Source organism: Mesoplodon bidens (assembly GCF_964165515.1).
Source record: "Mesoplodon bidens genome assembly, chromosome: 10".
NCBI lineage: Eukaryota > Metazoa > Chordata > Mammalia > Artiodactyla > Ziphiidae > Mesoplodon > Mesoplodon bidens.
This window is the reverse complement of record NC_138172.1, coordinates 54701151-54721266: the sequence shown is the minus strand read 5'-3', so window position 1 is coordinate 54721266 and position 20116 is coordinate 54701151.

The following is a 20116-nucleotide window of genomic DNA, read 5'->3' as shown; positions in this document are numbered from 1 at the left end:
CACAGCCACTTCTAAATACACTCCTTGACATGGCCCTGCTCACCAGATGGAAAATATACAGCTCCACCCAGCAGTGGTCAGGCACCAGTCCCTCCCATCAGGAAGCCTGCACAAGCCTCTTAGACAGTCTCATCGACCAGGGGGCAGATAGCAGAAGCAAGAAGAACTACAACCCTGTAGCCTGCAGAATGGAAACTGCAATCACAGAAAGGTAGACAAAATGAGATGGCAGAGGAATATGTCCCAGATGAAGGAACAAGATAAAACCCCAGAAGAACAACTAAGAGAAGTGGAGATAGGCAATCTGCCTGAAAAATAGTTCAGAGTCATGATAGTAAAATGATCCATGATATTGGAAAAAGAATGGACACACAGGTCAAGAAGATACAAGAAATGTTTAACAAAGACCTAGAAGATATAAAGAACAAACAAACAGAGTGAACAATACAATAACAGAAATGAAAAATACACTAGAAGGAAACAATAGCAGAGTAAGTGAGGCAAAAGAAAGGATAAATGAGCTGTAAGACAGAATGGTGGAAATCACTGCCATGGAACAGAATAAAGAAAAAAGAATGAAAAGAAATGAGGACAGTCTCAGAAACCTCTGGGGCAACGTTGGCACCAATGTTTGCATTGCAGGGCTGCAGAAGCAGAAGAGAAAGAGGAAGGACCTGAGAAAATATTTGAAGAGATTATAGCTGAAATTTCCCTAACATGAGAAAGGAAACAGTCACCCAAGTCCAGGAAGCACAGGGAGTCCCAAGCAGGTTAAACCCAAGGTGGAGCACACCAAAACACATAATAATCAAATTGACAAATATTAAAGATAAAGACAAAATTATTAAAAGCAACAAGGGAAAAGCAACAAATGAGGTACAAGGGAACTCCCATAAAGTTATCAGCTGATTTCTCAGCAGAACCTCTGCAGGCCAGAAGGGAGTAGCACTATATATTTAAAGTGATGAAAGGGAAGAACCTACAACCAATGATATTTTACCCAGCAAGGCTCTTATTCAGATTTGACAGAGAAATCAAAAGCTTTACAGACAAGCAAAAGCTAAAAGAATTCAGCACCATCAGACCAGCTTTGCAACAAATGCTAAAGGAATTTCTCTAGGCGGAAAAGAAAAGGCCATAACTAGAAACAAGAAAATTACAAATGGAAAGGCTCACCAGGAAAGGCAAACATACAGTAAAAGTAGGAAATCATCTGCACACAAATATGATATCAAAACCAGCAATTGTGAGAAGAGGAGAGCACAAATGCAGGATATTGGAAATGCATCTGAAATTATGAGACCAGCAACTTAAAACAATCTAGTTTATTTAGAGACTGCTATATCAAAACCTCATGGTAAGTGCAAACCAAAAATCTACAATAGATACACACACAAAAAAGAAAAAGGAATCCAAACACAACACTAAGTTAATCAACAAATTGCAAGAGAAGAGAACAAAAAAAGGAAGGGAAGAAAAAAGACCTACAAAAACAAATCCAAAACAATCAAGAAAATGGCAGTAGGAAAATATGTATAGATAATTACCTTAAGCATAAATGGATTAAATGCTCCAACTAAAAGACACAGACTGGCTGAATGGATACCAAAAAGAAGAATGGTATATATGCTGTCTACAAGAAATCCACTTCAGACCTAGGGACACATACAGACTGAAAGTGAGGGGATGGAAAAATGTATTCCATGCAAATGGAAATAAAAAAAAGTGGGAGTAGCAATTCCCATCTCAGACAAAATAGACTTCAAAGTAAAGTCTGTTACAAGAGACAAGGAAGGACACTACATAATGATAAAGGGATCAATCCAAGAAGAAGGTATAACAATTGTAAATATATATGCACCCAACATAGGAGCACCTAAATATATAAGGCAAATACTAACAGCCATAAAAGGGGAAATCGACAGTAACACAACAACAGTGGTGGACTTCTACACCCTGCTTGCACTAATGGACAGATCATTGAGACAGAAAATCAATAAGGAAACACAAGCCTTAAATGACACTTTAGACCAGATGGACATAATTGATATAAATAGGGCTTTCCATCCAAAAGCAGCAGAATACACATTCTTCTGAAGTGCACATGGAACATTCTCCAGGATCAATCACACTCTGGGCCACAAAGCAAGCCTCAGTAAATTTAAGAAAATTGAGCTCAGGTGAAGCATCTTTTCTGACCACTATGCTATGAGATTAGAAATTGACTACAAGAAAAAACATGTAAAAAACACAAATACATGGAGACTTAACAATATGCTACTAAACAACCAATGGATCACTAAAAAAATCAAAGAGGAAATCAAAAAATACCTAGAGAAAAATGACAATGAAAACACAACAATCCGAGACTTATGGGATGTAGCAAAACAGTTCTAAGAGGGAAGTCTATAGCAATACAATCTTACCTCAGGAAACAAGAAAAATCTCAAATAAACAATCTAACCTTAAACCTAACACAACCTAAGAAAGAAGAACAAACAACCCAGTCAGTAGAAGGAAAGAAATCATAAAGATCAGAGAAGAAATAAATGAATTAGACACAAAGAAAACATTAGAAAAGATCAACGAAACTAAAATCTGGTTCTTTGAAAAGATAAACAAAATTGATCAACTTTTAGCCAGACTCATCAGGGAAAAAAAGGGAGAGGGCTCAAATCAATAAGATTAGAAATGAAAAAAGAGAAGTTACAACAGACACCACAGAAATACAAAGGATCATAAGAGACCACAGCAAGCAAACTATATGCTAATAAAATGGACAACCTAGAAAAAAATGGACAAATTCTTAGAAAGGTACAATCTCCCAAGACTGAATCAGGAAGAAATAGAAAACACGAACAGACCAATCACAAGTACTGAAATTGAAACTGTGATTTAAAAACTTCCATCAGGGCTTCCCTGGTGGCACGGTGGTTTAGAGTCCGCCTGCTGATGCAGGGGACACGGGTTCGTGCCCCGGTCCAGGAAGATCCCACATGCCGTGGAGCGGCTGGACCTGGAGTCATAGCCGCTGAGCCTGCACGTCCGGAGCCTGTGCTCCGCAATGGGAGAGGCCACAACAGTGAGAGGCCCGCGTACTGGGAAAAAAAAAAAAAAAAAAACTTCCATCAAACAAAAGTCCAGGACTAGCTGGCTTCAGAGCCTAATGCTATCAAACATTTAAGAAGAGTCAACACCCATCCTTCTGAAACTATGACAAAAAATCACAGAGGGAGGAATACTATCAAACTCATTCTATGAGGCCCCCATCACCCTGATACCAAAATCAGACAAAGATACCACAAAAAAGAAAATTACAGGCCAATACACACTGATGAATATAGATGCAAAAATCCTCAACAAAATACCAGCAAACCAAATCTAATACTTCCAATCTTGAGTAAGAAAAATGGAGCTGGAGGAATCAGGCTCCCTGACTTCAGACTATACTATAAAGCTACAGTCATCAAAACAGTATGGTACTGGCCCCAAAACAGAACTAGAGATCAATGGAACATGATAGAAAGCCCAGAAATAAACCCACACACCTATGGTCAATTAATCTACAACAAAGGAAGCAAGAGTATACAATGGAAAAAAGACAGTCTCTTAAATAATTGATGGTGGGAAAACTGGACAGCTACATGTGAAAAAAAAAAGGAATTTGAACATTTTTTAACACCATACACAAAAATAAACTAAAAAGTGCTTAAAGACCTAAATGTAAGATCATATACTATAAAACTCTTAGAGGAAAATGTAGGCAGAACACTCTCTGACATAAGTCACAGCAATACCTTTTTCAATTTGTCTCCTAGAGTAATGGCAATAAAAATAAAAATAAACAAATGGGCCTAATTAAACTCAAAAGCTTTTGCACAGCAAAGGAAACCATAATCAAAATGAAAAGACAACCCACAGAATGGGAGAAAATATTTGCAAACAATGCAACCAAGAAGGGATTAATCTCCAAAATTTACAAAGAGCTCATGTGGCTCAATATCAAAAAACCAACAATCCAATCAAAAAATGGGGGCTTCCCTGGTGGCACAGTGGTTGAGAGTCCACCTGCCGATGCAGGGGACACGGGTTCGTGCCCCGTTCTGGGAAGATCCCACATGCCACGGAGCAGCTAGGACTGTGAGTCATGGCCACTGGGCCTGCGCGTCCGGAGCCTGTGCTCCTCAACGGGAGAGGCCACAGCAGTAAGAGGCCCGCATACCACCAAAAAAAAAAAAAATGGGCAGAAGACCTAAATAGACATTTCTTCAAAAAAGACATACAGATGGCCAAAAAGCACATGAAAAGATGCTCAACACCTCTAATCATTAGAGAAATGCAAATCAAAACTACAATGAGATACCACCTCACACCAGTCAGAATGGCCATCATCAAAAAGACTACAAATAATAAATGCTGGAGAGGGTGTGGAGAAAAGGGAACCATCCTACACTGTTGGTGGGAATGTAAATTGGTGCAGCCACTACAGAGGTTCCTTAAGAAACTAAAAATAGAGCTACCATATGATCCAACAATCCCACTCCTGGGCATATATCCAGAGAAAATCATGGTTTAAAAGGATACATGCACCCCAATATTCATTGCAATGCTGTTTACAATAGCCAAGATGCAGAAGCAACCTAAATGTCCATTGACAGATGAATGGATAAAAAGATGTGGTACATGTTATACAATGGAATATTATTCAGCCATTAAATAGAATGAAATAATGTCATTTGCAGCAATATGGATGGACCTGGAGATTATCTTACTAAGTGAAGTAAGTCAGACAGAGAAAGACAATATCATATGATATCACTTACATGCAAAATCTTTAAAGAAAAAATAGAAATGAACTTAATTACAAAATAGAAACAGACTCACAGACTTAGAGAACAAAATGGTTACCAGGGGAGAAGATTTGGGGGGAGGGACAGACTATACACACTGCTATATTTAAAATAGATGACCAACAAGGACCTACTGTATAGCACAGGGAACTCTCCTCAATACTCTGTAATATCCTAAATGGGAAAAGAATTTGAAAGAGAATAGATACATGTATATATATAACTGAATCACTCTACTGTACACCTGAAACTAATACAACATTGTTAATCAACTATACTCTAATATAAAATAAAAATTTTAAGTAAACAATGAATTTTCCATTGCTTTTGCCTTATTCAATAAAGAAATTAATAATAATCTTTAAAAAAAAAAGAATTAAGAAAAAAAAAAAAAACCCTAGGGGTTTTCAGCAGAGATACTACCAGAGCAAAGCAAAGGAAACTCTTCTCCACCATTTAAAAGGAGGGATGGGACTTTCTGATAGATGACTGTTCTAGTCTAGTCTTGCCTTCCCCCAACCCCTAAAACAGAATCTGTAGAAAAGCCTTTCGTGCAGGTAGTTTATTTGGAGTTGATTCCAGGAAGCAGGAGCTATGGACTGGGAAAAGTACAAAAGGAAGGAAAGAAAAAGTGTGCAGTTGAGTTGATAACCAGCATGCCAACTCCATCCAACCAGACATTCTGAGGAGCCCCTAAGATAACTTTCATAAATGCCCTCCAGATGACCTACAAGGAGAAGCATTTCTCAGCTCCTGTATGCCAGGGGTTGAAGTTGGCCCTAGGGCATGTTACCTCCTTTCAGACATGCGAAACAGAGAAATCCTGGGGCAGAAAGTGAAATATGTGTTTACATACTTGGGCTGATCTAGCGGCAGAGCTAAGGTTAGTTGAATTTCATATGGAACTGGGGTAAAGGCCACAGCTGGAATCAGAGAGAGGTTGAGAGCGGGCGTGGAAGGGATGCAAGAGGAAGCTGATACATTCGGCAGCAAGATTCCTTTTAATGAACTATTTAAACTTATTCAACTTATTTGCAGCACACATCATCACCCTCCTCTCAAAGCAAATCACATATTTCTCTGGTTGGTTCCATTTAACCTGTTATTTGGGCTGATGTATAGACTTTAGCTTGTTTTCCTTTTTTAAGTAATGGGTTAGATCATCTATAATTGTTTGCTTAAAAAATGATTTATCATGATTTTGTTACTCTCTTTTGCCATCAGAAAGCAACAACAAAAATAGAGAAATTGGATTTCATGAAATATTTAAAAATATATGCATCAAAAGACACTAGAAATAAAAGAATAAAACGGCAACCCACGGAATGGAAAAAATGGATAACCAAAATACAATGGAATGTTTTTTAGTCTTAAAGAGTTAGGAAATTCTGCTGTAACATAAAAGAACCTCATGTGGAGTGAAATAAGCCAGACACAGAAAGACAAATACTGTATGATTCGACTTATATGAGGCACTTATATGAGTAGCCAAAATCATAGAGACAGAAAGTGGAATGGTGGTTTCCAGGGCTGGGAGAGGCTGGGGTGGGGGGTTAGCTTTATATGATGAAAAGAATTATGGTGACATGATGGCTGCACAATGCTATGAATGTATTTAATAACACTGAACTATATTCTTAAAATAGTTAAGAGGGTAAATCTTATCTGTATTTTACCACAATATTTTTATTGAGATATGGTTGATTTATGATATTATATAAGTTTCAGATGTACAACACAGTGTTTCACAATCTGGAAAGATTATACTCTGTTTATAGTTATTATAAAATATTGGCTATATTCTCTGTGCTGTACAATATATCCTTGTAGCTAATTTATTTTATACATAGTAGTTTGTACCTCTTAATCCCCCAGCTCTATCTTGCCCCTCCCCCATTCCCTCTTAAAAAAATATTTATAAAGAATAAAGAAAGGGTTGGGGACAAGGATGAAAGAATAGTGCATAAACGTTATTTGTCATAATGACATAGAAAAAACAAACTAAAAGAAGAAAGAAGGGCTTCCCTGGTGGCGCAGTGGTTGAGAGTCCGCCTGCCGATGCAGGGTACGCGGGTTCGTGCCCCTGTCTGGGAGGATCCCGCGTGCCGCGGAGCAGCTGGGCCCGTGAGCCGTGGCCGCTGGGCCTGCGTGTCCGGAGCCTGTGCTCCGCGACGGGAGAGGCCACGGCAGTGAGAGGCCCGCGTACTGCAAAAAAAAAAAAAAAAAAAAGAAAGAAGGGAAAATTTGAATAAATGTCTTTTTTTTTTTTTTTTATGGTATGCGGGCCTCTCACTGTTGTGGCCTCTCCCGTTGTGGAGCACAGGCTCCGGACGCGCAGGCTCAGCGGCCATGGCACACGGGCCTAGCCACTCCGCGGCATGTGGGATCTTCCCGGACTGGGGCACGAACCCGTGTCCCCTGCATCGGCAGGTGGACTCTCAACCACTCGCCACCAGGGAAGCCCCTGAATAAATGTCTTGATTGCTAATAGGTAACATGTGGGAGCCAAAGCACATTATTTAAGTTTTGTAAACCGAAGAGTAAATTCTGTACTTCTCCTTTGTTTCTGTAAGAAAATTTATAAACGTGTTTCCTTGTTTCCCTTCACCATCAAGCTTTCCCTGTCACAGCTCTGCCTTCCAGAAGCAGTACTTCTCAAGACTGATACTTTTGATTACATGCACTCTTAAATCCTTTCCAATTGATCTGCCATATATTTGTTGCTTATTTCTATATAACAAATTGCTCAAAACTTAATGGCTTAAAACAACAACCATGTATTATATTACTGTTCCAGTGTGTCAGGGATTCAAGAGTGGCTTACTTGGGTTATTCTTGTGCAGGGCCTTTCACAAGGTGGCAGTGGTGTCAGATAGGGCTGCAGTGGCCTGAAGCCTTGATTGCAGCTCATTATTGTGGCCATTGGCAGGAGGCTTCTGTTCCTCTCCTGGTATTGACTGGAGGCCTCACCTCTTTACAGAGCTGCTTGAGTATCTTCACAGCATGGCAGCTGGCTTTCTCAGAGTGATCTGAGAGAGAGAGAGAGACAAGGAGAGGAGGATGTTACCTTGTTCTAAAACCATTGCTTTCCCACTGCATCCTCCTCTTTTCTTTGTAATAACTGCTCCTGAAGTACTTATACGTAAATTGAAGTTGTAATTTCTTTTAATCTCCTTATGAAGTTATATGATGCTGTAGGGATGCATTATAATTTTGCTTTTTTTTTTCCTTCCTAGATGATCTATGTGGATTTTGGAGGTAAAGTAGAACAATTTGTATTCAGGCAGCATTATCCTAAAGGAAACAAGGAGTTTCCCAATAAATAATTTTTGAATGTGAGAATGAATGAATAAATTGATATGAAACCAGAGGGCTCATTTATTGAATGAAATGACAGTGATCATCCATCATGGAGACTGGATTTTCATGACCATATTGTCAGACTATTTTGTTTCTGGAGAAAATGGGGGCTGGTGTTATAACTGAAGTGTTCTTGGGTAAGAAAAGAATGCGTAAAAGTGGAATCAGTTGTAAAACTGGAAAGTTTAGTGGCATAAGACCTCCTTCTGTGACCTGTGGTTGGCATGAGGGCAGCCTGGCATGGTGGGCTTGTAAGCAAGGTAAAACTATAGCTTGTTGAGTGAGTAAGCCAGTGTCCTCAGCCTTCTCTGCATTGTGTTATACGATCTCAAACACTCATATTAGTTAGAAGTATGATTGTCTTTTCACGCAGACACACCAGGAAATAAACAATGGAGATGGAGCGCATGTCTGCCGAGATATATATTCACCCTTGCAGAGAGAGGCTTATGCACCTGCCTATTCAAATATGCTCAGCCTGGGGTCTTACTGAGAGGAATACTGGCAAAGTGAGGAGTACTCAAAGATCAGTATCACCCCTGGGTGCCGTATCCCACAGTGGGCTCTCCGTGGAGAGACCTTCCCCAAGATCTTTAACTTCTCTGAATCTCAAGTTATTTGTCCAGACCTTTAAGAAAACTTTGAATTTTTCTGTCAACATTTTCTTATTAACACTTTTGTTTTAGGAGGTGACCGTTTTTTGTATTATTGACTTCAAATATTTCCAAGTGTGTTTGGTCAAACTTCCTTATTCTCATAAACTCTCAAAGACATACTTTGCATTTCTGAGGTCATTCAGGATGTCATATTCTGTTGAATCCTTTCTGATCAGATTGCAAGATTTTAGAAAGTAGACAATTTTCTCTTAAGCTAGGCAGTATAATGGAGTATGTTTTCTTTAATAGTGTTTCAGAGGTGTCATTCTGTACACAAAAATGGCTGGTTTGGGGTGAATAAATGAGTATTCTGTTTTTCTAAAGCATGTCTTTGCTCCTGAAAATAAAAGTTAGAAAGAGAGTAAGAGAGAAAGACAAAGAAAGAAAGAAAGAAGGAAGGAAGGAAGGAAAGGGAGAAAGAAGGAAAGGGAGAAAGAAAAAGAAAGTATTATTTATTGATGGACCCCAAACCTACAATTATTGTGAACATGGGAAACCACATTGCAAATCAAGGCTGCAAACACTCATGGTCATGCTTTTGTTGTCACTGTTCTTTTTGTTTCCTTGTACACCATCATTTCCTAAGGTTCCATTTAATTAAACATTTCTTTTATAGGTAGTGATTTTAGATAGTTGGTTAATGTACCAAAACAAATCATAAGGCTAAATTACCAAAAATCACTTTTCAAACTATGATATTTGAGATTATGGGAATTCTTTTCAATGGAATGAAAAAGGGGGGAGCATCTCAACAATCTTTCTATGACAGAACAATCAATCTGTCTTGAATTCTACACAAATCAACATAGAAAAAGAAAAGTGTATTCAAAAGTAAGGGACTTTCTACATATATACACTAATATATATAAAATAGATAACTAATGAGAACCCGCTGTATAGCACAGGGAAATCCACTTCACTGTACAGTAGAAACTAACACAACATTCTAAAACAACTATACCCCAATTTAAAAAAAAAAAAAGCAAGGGACTTTCTGGCCATTGGAGAAAAAAAGAAAGGAACCAAAAACTGTTTGCTTTCTACCTCCTGGCAGTGTTTCAAATCATGGGGCAGGCATGTGACCTGAATCTAAACTTTCATGAGAACACACTTGATTTTAAGAATTAGGGATCATGATATTGATTTCTTTCCACCAGAGGGAGCCATAGACTATGAGTTAGCAACCGTGCCTGTGCTTCTGGGCACACAAACACAATCATCTAAAGTAGCTCTTTTTAAATCAAGATGGTGGAGGAGTAGGAGGATGTGGAGTTCACCTCTCTCCACAAATCCATCAAGAATACATCTACAAGTGGAACAATTCTCACAGAGCACCTGCTGAACTCTAGCAGAGGATCTTGGACAAGTTAAAGGACAAGAAAAATCCCCTTGCAACTGGGTAGATGAAAGAAAGAAAAAAAAGAAGAAAAAGAAAAAAGGAAGTGGAATGGGATGTGCACCCCTCGGGGGGAGCTGAAGGAGATGAGAGGTTCTCGCACTCTGGGAAGCCCCCTCACCGGTGGGACGGAAGGGGAGTTTCAGGGGCTCAGAGGAGAGCACAGCAACGGGTCTGTGGCAGGCCGGACAGAGTGAGACCTACACAGATGGTCCGAGCCACAGCCCTGCACGCCCCAGCCTGAGATGTGTGTCTGCTGGTGCAGACGGGGGCTGGGTGCTGGAATGTGGGGTTTGAAGAGCAGATCCGGGGAAGGGACTGCTGTTGGCTATGAGCAATCAGCCTGAGGGGATGGGAGTGAGGAGCTCCACAACCGGGAATGTTTGTAGAACAAGCCTGGGCCACCATAGAAGCAAAGTGCCATTGCTGAGTGACGCATGAGGGGTGGGCCCGCCATCGCAGCCTCTCTCCTCACACTCTGGCTCCTGCATCCGCAGGCACTAGGAGGGCTCCCACCTGAGCAAGCTCCTGCACCCCGCCCACCACTGCCTCCACTCCTCCCACTTGGGCTGGTGTGTGTACTCCAGGGCAGCTTCAGGAGCAAACGCCTGTGAGTGGCCCACACATGGAAATGGGGCTGAAACCACAGTTGAGCCCCAGGGACCGTGGACTAAGGAAGAAGAGCTGAAATCTCTCCTCATGGCTGCGGGAACCACGGATTTACACTCCCGCTGCTGGCTTTGTAAACTCAGCGTCTGTGGAATATCTGAATGGATGAGTGCCCCCACAGCTGGAGTGAGTCTGGCTCCAGCAGCTGTGGGCTTTGTGGGCGTGTACACACAGGGACTGGGCTGGGCCAGAATCTGAGCTGCCTCCATAACTCCCACAGCGGGTCCAGGTGCGTGACTACTGCAGTCCTGGAACCTGACTTCAGAGGATCTGTGCTGGTGACCTGGTGAAAACAATGCCTGAGAGACACCAGGGCCAACTGCCAGTATACCCACAGTTGAGGCGGGACTGAGAGCAGTTCCAACAACAGTGCACTTTGGGAGCCTGCACAATGGGTAAAAGGGGACACAACTGAGCACATTACCAGGTGAACAGCTCCAGAGGAGGAATACTCAGTGGCTTCTCTCCCAGTGGGAATGCTCCAATCCTGCTTACCTTGCACCGCAGATCAGAAACACAGCTAAGAAACAGATCTGGGGGCCTCTACAACAACAACCAGGGAGCAGACCCTATACCTGACAGGGCAGTGACAACCATAGAGCAAAGGGGGGCCCCCCGTTCAATACCCAGGGCAGGCTGTGGTCATCACAACACCAGTTAAACCCCCTATCAAGGCGATAATGGCCACCATACACTGAGGAAAGAGGTGGCAGTCTATAAACAGCCCATGCACCAAGAAAAAAAGAAAATTAAGCCCATGCAGGCTACACAGGGAAATTCCCACATAGAATAGCCCTCCAAGATAGTCTGAGGGTCTGGCATCGGAAGGAAGAACCCCCAGAGCATTTAGCTTTGAAGGACAGTGGGGCTTGAGGGCAGGAGCTCCACAGGATGAGGGAAACAGAGACTTTACTCTTGGAGGGTGCACCTAAGTTCTCATATGCACTGGGACCCAAAACATAGCAGTACCTCTATAGAAACCTGGGCTAGACCAACCTAGGGGTCTTGGAGGTTCTTGTGGGGAGGCGAGGGGTCAGCTGTAGCTCACTGTGGGGGCAAAGAAACTGGTAGCAGAGGCCCTAGGGAATATTGATCAGCGTGACCCCTTCTGGAGGTCCCCATTTGGGCACCAAGACCTGGCCCCAACTAACAGCTTACAGGCTCCAGAGCTAGAACACCTCAGGCCAAACACAGAGCCAGAGAGGAACACAGCCTCACCCATCAGCAGACAGGCTGCCTAAAGTCATACTGAGCTCATAGCCACATCAAAACACACCCTTTGACATGGCCTTGTCCACCAGACCCAATGCCACCTACCAGAGGGCAGGAACCAGTCCATTCCACCAGGAAGCCTTACACAAGCCCCTGGACCAACCTCACACACCAGGGGGCAGACACCAGAAGCAAGAGGGACTACAGTCCTGCAGCCTGAAGAAAGGAGACCACAAACACAGAAATTTAGACAAATGAGATGACAGAGTAATATGCTGCAAATGAAGGAACAAGATGAGAACAACTAAATGAAGAGGAGATAGGCAATCTACCCAGAAAAGAATTCAGAGTAATAAAAGTAAAGATGATTCAAAATCTCAGAAAAAGAATGGAGGCACAGACTGAGAAATTATAAGAAATGTTTAACAAGGAGCTAGAATATTTAGAGAACAAACAACCAGAGAGGGACAATACAATAACTGAAATGAAAAAGACACTCAAAAAATCAATAGCAGAATAACTGAGGCAGAGGAATGAATAAGTGAGCTGGAAGACAGAGTGAAGGAAATCACTGCCACAGAACAGAATAGAGAAAAAAGAATGCAAAGAAGTGAAGACAGTCTCAGAGATCTCTGGGACATCATTAAATACACCAATATTTGCATTATAGGGGTCCCAGAAGGAGAAAAGAAAGAGAAAGGGCCTGAGAAAATATTTGAAGAGATTATAGCCGAAAATTTTCCTAAGTTTTGTGAAAGGAAACACTCAAGTCCAGGGAGCACAGAAAGTCCCACACAAGATAAACCCAAGGAGGAACACTCAGAGACACATAGTAATCAAACTGATAAAAAATTAAAGACAAAGAAAAAATACTAAAAGCGACAAGGGAAAAGCAATAAATAACATACAAGAGAATCCCCATAAGGTTATCAGCTGATTTTTCAGCAGAAACTCTGCAGGCCAGAAGGGAGTGGCATGATATATTCAAAGTAATGAAAGGGAAAAACCTACAACCAAGAATACTCTAACCAGCAAGGCTCCCATTCAGATTTGACAGAGAAATCAAAAGCTTTACAGACAAGCAAAAGCTAAGAGAATTTGGCACCACCAAATGAGCTTTACAACAAATACTAAAGGAACTTCTCTAGGTGGGAAAGAGACAAGCAACTTAAAACAACCTTGTGTGTGTGTGTGTTTGTGTGTGTATGTGTGTACAGACTGCTATATCAAAGCCTCATGGGAACTGCAAGCCAAAAAGTACAATAGAAATACACACAAAAGAAAAAGCAACCCAAACACAATGCTAAATAGAGTCATCAAATCATAAGAGAAGAGAACAAAAGAGGAAGGGAAGAAAAAGACCTACAAAAACAAATTCAAAACAATTAAGAAAATGGCAATAAGAATATACATATCAGGCTTCCCTGGTGACGCAGTGGTTGAGAGTCCGCCTGCCGATGCAGGGGACACAGGTTCGTGCCCCGGTCCGGGAAGATCCCACATGCCGCAGAGCGGCTAGGCCCGTGAGCCATGGCCACTGAGCCTGCGCGTCCGGAGCCTGTGCTCTGCAACGGGAGAGGCCACAACAGTGAGAGGCCCGCGTACCGCAAAAAAAAAAAAAAAAAAAAAAGAATATACATATCAATAATTACCTTAATAATAAATGGATTAAATGCTCCAACCAAAAGACATAGACTGGCTGAATGGATACAAAAACAAGACCTATATATATGCTGTCTACAAGAGACCTACTTCAGACATAGGGACACATACAGACTGAAAGTGAGGGGATGGAAAAAGTTATTCCATGCAAATGGAAATCAAAAGAAAGCTGGAGTAGCAATTCTCATATCACACAAAATAGATTTTTTTTAAAATATCTATTTTATTTATTTATTTTTCTATATTTTGGCTGCATTGGGTCGTAGTTGCGGTACACGCGATCTTCATTGTGGCATGCGGGATCTTTTGTTTGGCGTGCAGGCTTCTCTCTAGTTGTGGAGCGCAGACTTCTTTCTAGTTGTGGCATGTGGGATTTCTCTTTCTAGTTGTGGCACATGGGCTCCAGAGTGTGTGGACTCTGTAGGTTGCGGCACGTGGCTCTCTAGTTGAGGCGCATGGGCTCAGTAGTTGTGGCACGCGGGCTCAGTGGCCCCGCGGCATGTGAGATCTTAGTTCCCCAACCAGGGATCAAACCCACATCCCCTACATTGGAAGACGGATTCTTTACCAGTGGACCACCGGGGAAGTCCCCAAAATAGACTTTAAAATAAAGACTGTTGCAAGAGACAAGGGATGACACTATGTGATGATCAAGGGATCAATCCAAGAAGGAGATATAGCAATCGTAAAAAATATATGCACCAAACATAGGAGCACATCACTATATAAGGCAAATGTTAACAGCTATAAAAGGGGAAATCAACAGTAACATAATAATAGTGGGGGACTTTAACACCCCACTTACACCAATGGACAGATCATCCAGCCAGAAAATCAGTAAGGAAACACAGGCCTAAATTATACATTAGACCAGATGGACTTAATTGATATTTTTAGAGCATTCCATTCAAAAGTAGCAGAATACACATTCTTCTCAAGTACACATGGAACATTCTCCAGGATAGGTCACATACTGTGCCAAAAATTGAGCCTCAGTAAATATTTTTAAATTTATTTATTTTAATTAATTTATTTATTCTTTTTGGCTGCATGGGGTCCTCGTTGCTGCGTGTGGGCTTTCTCTAGTTGCAGCGAGCAGGGGCTACTCTTCGTTGTGGTGTGTGGGCTTCTCATTGTGGTGGCTTCTCTTGTTGCGGAGCGTGGACTCTAGGTGCATGGCTTCAGTAGTTGTGGCACACAGGCTCAGTAGCTGTGGCTCGTGGGCTCTAGAGCACAGGCTCAGTAGTTATGGTGCATGGGCTTAGGTGCTTTGCGGCATGTGGGTTCTTCCCAGACCAGGGCTCGAACCCATGTCCCCTGCATTGGCAGGGGAATTCTTAACCACTAGCGCCACCATGGAATCCCACCTCAGTAAATTTAAGAAAATTAAAATTATATCAAACATCTTTTCTGACCACAATGCTATGAGATTATAAATTACTGGGGAAAAAATGCAAAAACCCAATCACTTGGAGACTAAACAGTATGTTACTAAACAATCAATGGATGACTAAAAAATCTCAAATAAACAAATTAACCTTATGCTTAAAGCAACTAGAGAAAGGAGAACAAAAAAACCACAAAGGTAGTAGAAGGAAAGGAATTATAAAGATCAGAACAGTAATAAATGAAATAGAGATGAAGAAAACAATAGCAAAGATCAATGAAACTAAAAGCTGGTTCTTTGAAAAGATAAACAAAATTGATAAACCTTTAGCCAGACTCATCAAGAAAAATAGGGAGAGGACTAAAATCAGTAACATTAGAAATGAAAAAGGAGAAGTTACAATGGACACCACAGAAGTACAAAGGATCATAAGAGACTACTACAACCAACTATACACCAATAAAATGGACAACCTAGAAGAAATGGACAAATTCTTAGAAAGGTACAATCTCCCAAGATTGAACCAAAAACAAATAGAAAATATGAGCAGACCAATCACAAGTACTGAAATTGAAACTGTGATTTTAAAATTTCCATCAAACAAAAGTCCAGGACCAGATGGCTTCACAGGCAAATGCTATGAAACATTTAAGAAGAGTCAACACCAAACCTTCTGAAACTATGCCAAAAAATTGCAGAGGAAGGAAAACTCCCAAGCTCATTCTACAAGGCCACCATCACCCTGATACCAAAACCAGACAAAGATACCACAAAAAAAGGGAAATTACAGACCAGTATCACGGATGAATATAGATGCAAAAATCCTCAAAAAATACTAGCAAACTGAATCCAAAAACACATTAAAGGATCATACATGATGATCAACTGGGATTTACCCAGAGATGCAAGGATTCTTCAATATATGCAAATCAATCAATATGATACACCACATTAACAAGTTGAAGAATAAAAACTCTATGATCATCTCAATAGATTCAGAAATAGCTTTTGACAAAATTCAATACCCATTTATGATAAAAACTCTCCAAAAAGTGGGCATAGAGGGAACCTACCTCAACATAATAAAGGCCATATATGATGAACCCACAGTAAACATCATTCTCAATGGTAAAAAACTGAAAGCATTTCCTCTATCATCAGATTTAAGACAAGGATGTCCACTCTCACCACTACTATTCAACATAGTTTTGGAAGTCCTAGCCACAGCAATCAGAGAAGAAAAGGAAACAAATGGAATCCAAATTGGAAAAGCAGTAAAATTGTTACTGTTTGCAGCTGACATGATACTAGACATAGAAAATCCTAAAGATGCTACCAGAAAACTACTAGAGTTCATCAATGAATTTGGTAAAGTTGCAGGACACCATATTAATACACAGAAATGTCTTGCATCCTTATACACTAACAATAAAAGATCAGAAAGAGTAATTAAGGAAACGATCCCATTTACCATCTCATCAAAAAGAATAAAACACCTAGGAATAAACCTACCTAAGGAGGCAAAAGATCTATACTCAGAAAACAATAAGATGCTGATAAGAAATCAAAAATGACATAAACAGATGGAAAGATATACCATGTTCTTGGATTGGAAAAATCAATATTGTCAAAATGACTATACTACCCAAAGCAATCTAAAGATTCAATGCAATCCCTATCAAATTACCAATGGCATTTAGAAATAGAACACAAAATTTTTCAATAAAACAATTTGTATTGAAACACAGAAGACCCAAAATAGCCAAAGTAATCTTGAGAAGAAAAAAAAAATGAAGCTGGAGGAATCAGACTCCCTGACCTCAGACTATTCTACAAAGCTACCATAATCAAAACAGTATGGTACTGGCACAAAAACAGAAGTATAGATCAGTGGAACAGGATAGAAAGTCCAGAGGTAAACCCATGAACCTATGGTCAACTAATCTATGGCAAAGGAAGCAAGGATATACAATGGAGAAAAGGCTGTTTTTTTCAATTAGTGGTGCTGTGAATACTGAACAGCTACATGTAAAAGAATGAAATTAGAACCCTCCGTAACATCATACACAAAAGTTAACTCAAAAGGATTAAAGACCTACATGTAAGGACAGATACTATAAAACTCTTAGATGAAACACTGTCTGACATAAATTGCAGCAATATATTTTTTGATCCACCTCCTAAAGTAATGAAAACAAAAACAAAATTAAACAAATGGGACCTAATTAAACGTAAAAGCTTTTGCAAAGCAAAGAAAACCATAAACAAAACAAATGGGAGAAAATATTTGTATATAAAGCAACCGACAGGGATTTATCTCCAAAATATACAAACAGCTCATTGAACTCAATATCAAAAACACAAACAAACCAATCAAATAAAGGACAGAAGATCTAAATAGACATTTCTCCAAAGAAGACATACAGATGGCCAAAAAGCACATGAAAAGATGCTCCACATGACTAATTATTAGAGAAATGCAAATCAAAACTGCAATGAGGTATCACCTCACATCAGTCAGAATGGCCATCATCTAAAAATTTACAAACAATAAATGCTGGAGAGGGTGTGGAGAAAAGAGAACCCTCCCACACCGTTGCTGGGAATGTAAATTGGTAAACCTTTATGGAGAATCATATGGAGGCTCCTTAAAAAATAGAGCTACTGTATGATCCAGCAATCCCACTCCTGGGCATATATTCAGAGGAAACCATAATTTCTAACAATACATGCACCCCAGTGTTGATTGCAGCACTATTTACAATTGCCAAGACATAGGAGCAACCTAAATGTCCATCAACAGATGAATGGATATAGAAGATGTGGTACATATATACAATAGAATACTATTCAGCCATAAAAAGTACCAAATAATGCCATTTGTAGCAACATGGATGGACCTAGAGATTATCATACTAAGTGAAGTAAGTCAGATGGAGAAAGACAAATATCATATGATATCACTTATATGTGGAATATAATAAAAATCAACTTGTTTACAAAACAGTAAACGTCTCACAGATCTCGAAATCAAACTTATGGTTACCAAAGGGGAAATGTTGGGGGAAGTGATCAATTAGGAGGTTGGGATTAACATATACACACTACTATATACAAGATAGATAATTAATAAGGACCTACTGTATAGCACAGGATGCTCTACTCAGTATTCTGTGATAACCTATATGGGAAGAGAATCTGAAAAAGAATGTGTGTGTGTATATATATATATATATATATATATATATACATATAGCTCTGTGTGTGTGTGTGTATAACTATACACCTGAAACTAACACAACATAGTAAATCTACTATACTACAAGAAAAAAAATTTTTTTAATTGGAGAAAAAAATAAAGTAGTTCTTTTTAGGTTTCATATTTTATTATCAAAGAAAGTTTTTTTTAAGATCAAATAATCACTATTAATTTTCAGTAAGGTAGGATTTATGATTTGACTCTATACCCTTCTGACATTTTTACCCTCCAGAATGAAAAAAAAAAAAAAAGCAGAGGCTTAATCTTTTATGTACTTCCAAAGGTTTATTTACTTAGAAATTGGCTGATGGAAAACTTTTTGCTTCAGGAACCTAAGGACGAAGTCCACCTACATTTTGCCTGTTGGGATTCATCTGGGACAAGTATTCGGAATTTGTGCATCCTGTGGAATTGTCCTACGTTCTGATTTCCAAGAAAGCTACAAGGAAGCAAGGCCCTGGCCTCCAGGTGTTTCTCTAGTTCTATAGTTGTGTGCGTCCATTCACTTCCAGCCCAGTAGTGCAATCCCCGCCCTGCTCCACATAGAAGATGCTCCAGCTCTGAGTTACTATCTATTGAAAACCCAAGCTTTGCCCTGAGTCTCTGACACTCTCACGCTTGCAAGCTGCCCTCTAGTTGCTTCAAATGCTGGGCCTCTAAAGACAGATTTACCTGTACTCCTTTTGTACTTTGACGGACAAATTTTATGAGCTGAAAGCTGAGTGGCAGTCTCCTATGAGTGTTCAATAAGGCAAAGTGCTTGTGAAGTATCACCCCCATGGCTGCGTTCTACCTGCTGATTAAGACTAAAATAGTGCATGTGGAAATGGAGAACCATTGGAAATTCATGGGCCAGCCGAGATCACAGCCCATCATAATTTCTCATGTGAAAATGTGATTTCCCTACCCCTGTTTCCTCTGGTTACTCTGCTGAGAAGCTTTAAATGAGTTTCCCAGCCTGTGACAAGGGACTTCTGCCACGGCATTGCTTGGGGGGCACAATTCAGAGTAACAAAGGCACCAGGTTTCCAGAAACTTAGACTGACCAAGGGATGGCTTTCAGGCTTATGGAATGATGACTCCTAAATGGGGAAAAAGCAGATGTTTCTGAACAGCTTAAGCCACTTCCTGATTTTAATACAGTTTCCACAATCACTTTGTATCTGACAATTGTACCTGATGGAGAGAGCACAACATGACAGCTGCGTGGGCATTTGAGGCCTAAAGGACATGCCTACCTTCCCAGGACTCTGGATAGTGATTATAATTGTTTCTATTTTCATATAGGAATTAAGGCATTACTAGACCATTTAAAAAATAAATAATTTCACATAGCATGAATTATTTTGTTAAGCAAACGTAACTTTTCTTGTAGCTTCCTTCCCCTACCCCATTAATATCATGATTTCCTTTTTCTAATCCTAGACTACTTTATGTCCCCTGCAAAGTGTAAATCGTCCCCCTACAGAATTTAATTAGGATAATTCATTACAGCCACAGGTTTGAGCAGTTTACTGGGAAATGTGGACTTTCAAACTGGGGGCCCCACTTTAACACAGTTTAAATATAAATAGTAAAGAGAATGGACAAATTGTAATCAATAGTTTAAAACTCTTGCTAGGGACATTCAGTCTGAATAAAGCAGTGTATTCTTTTTCACTGGAA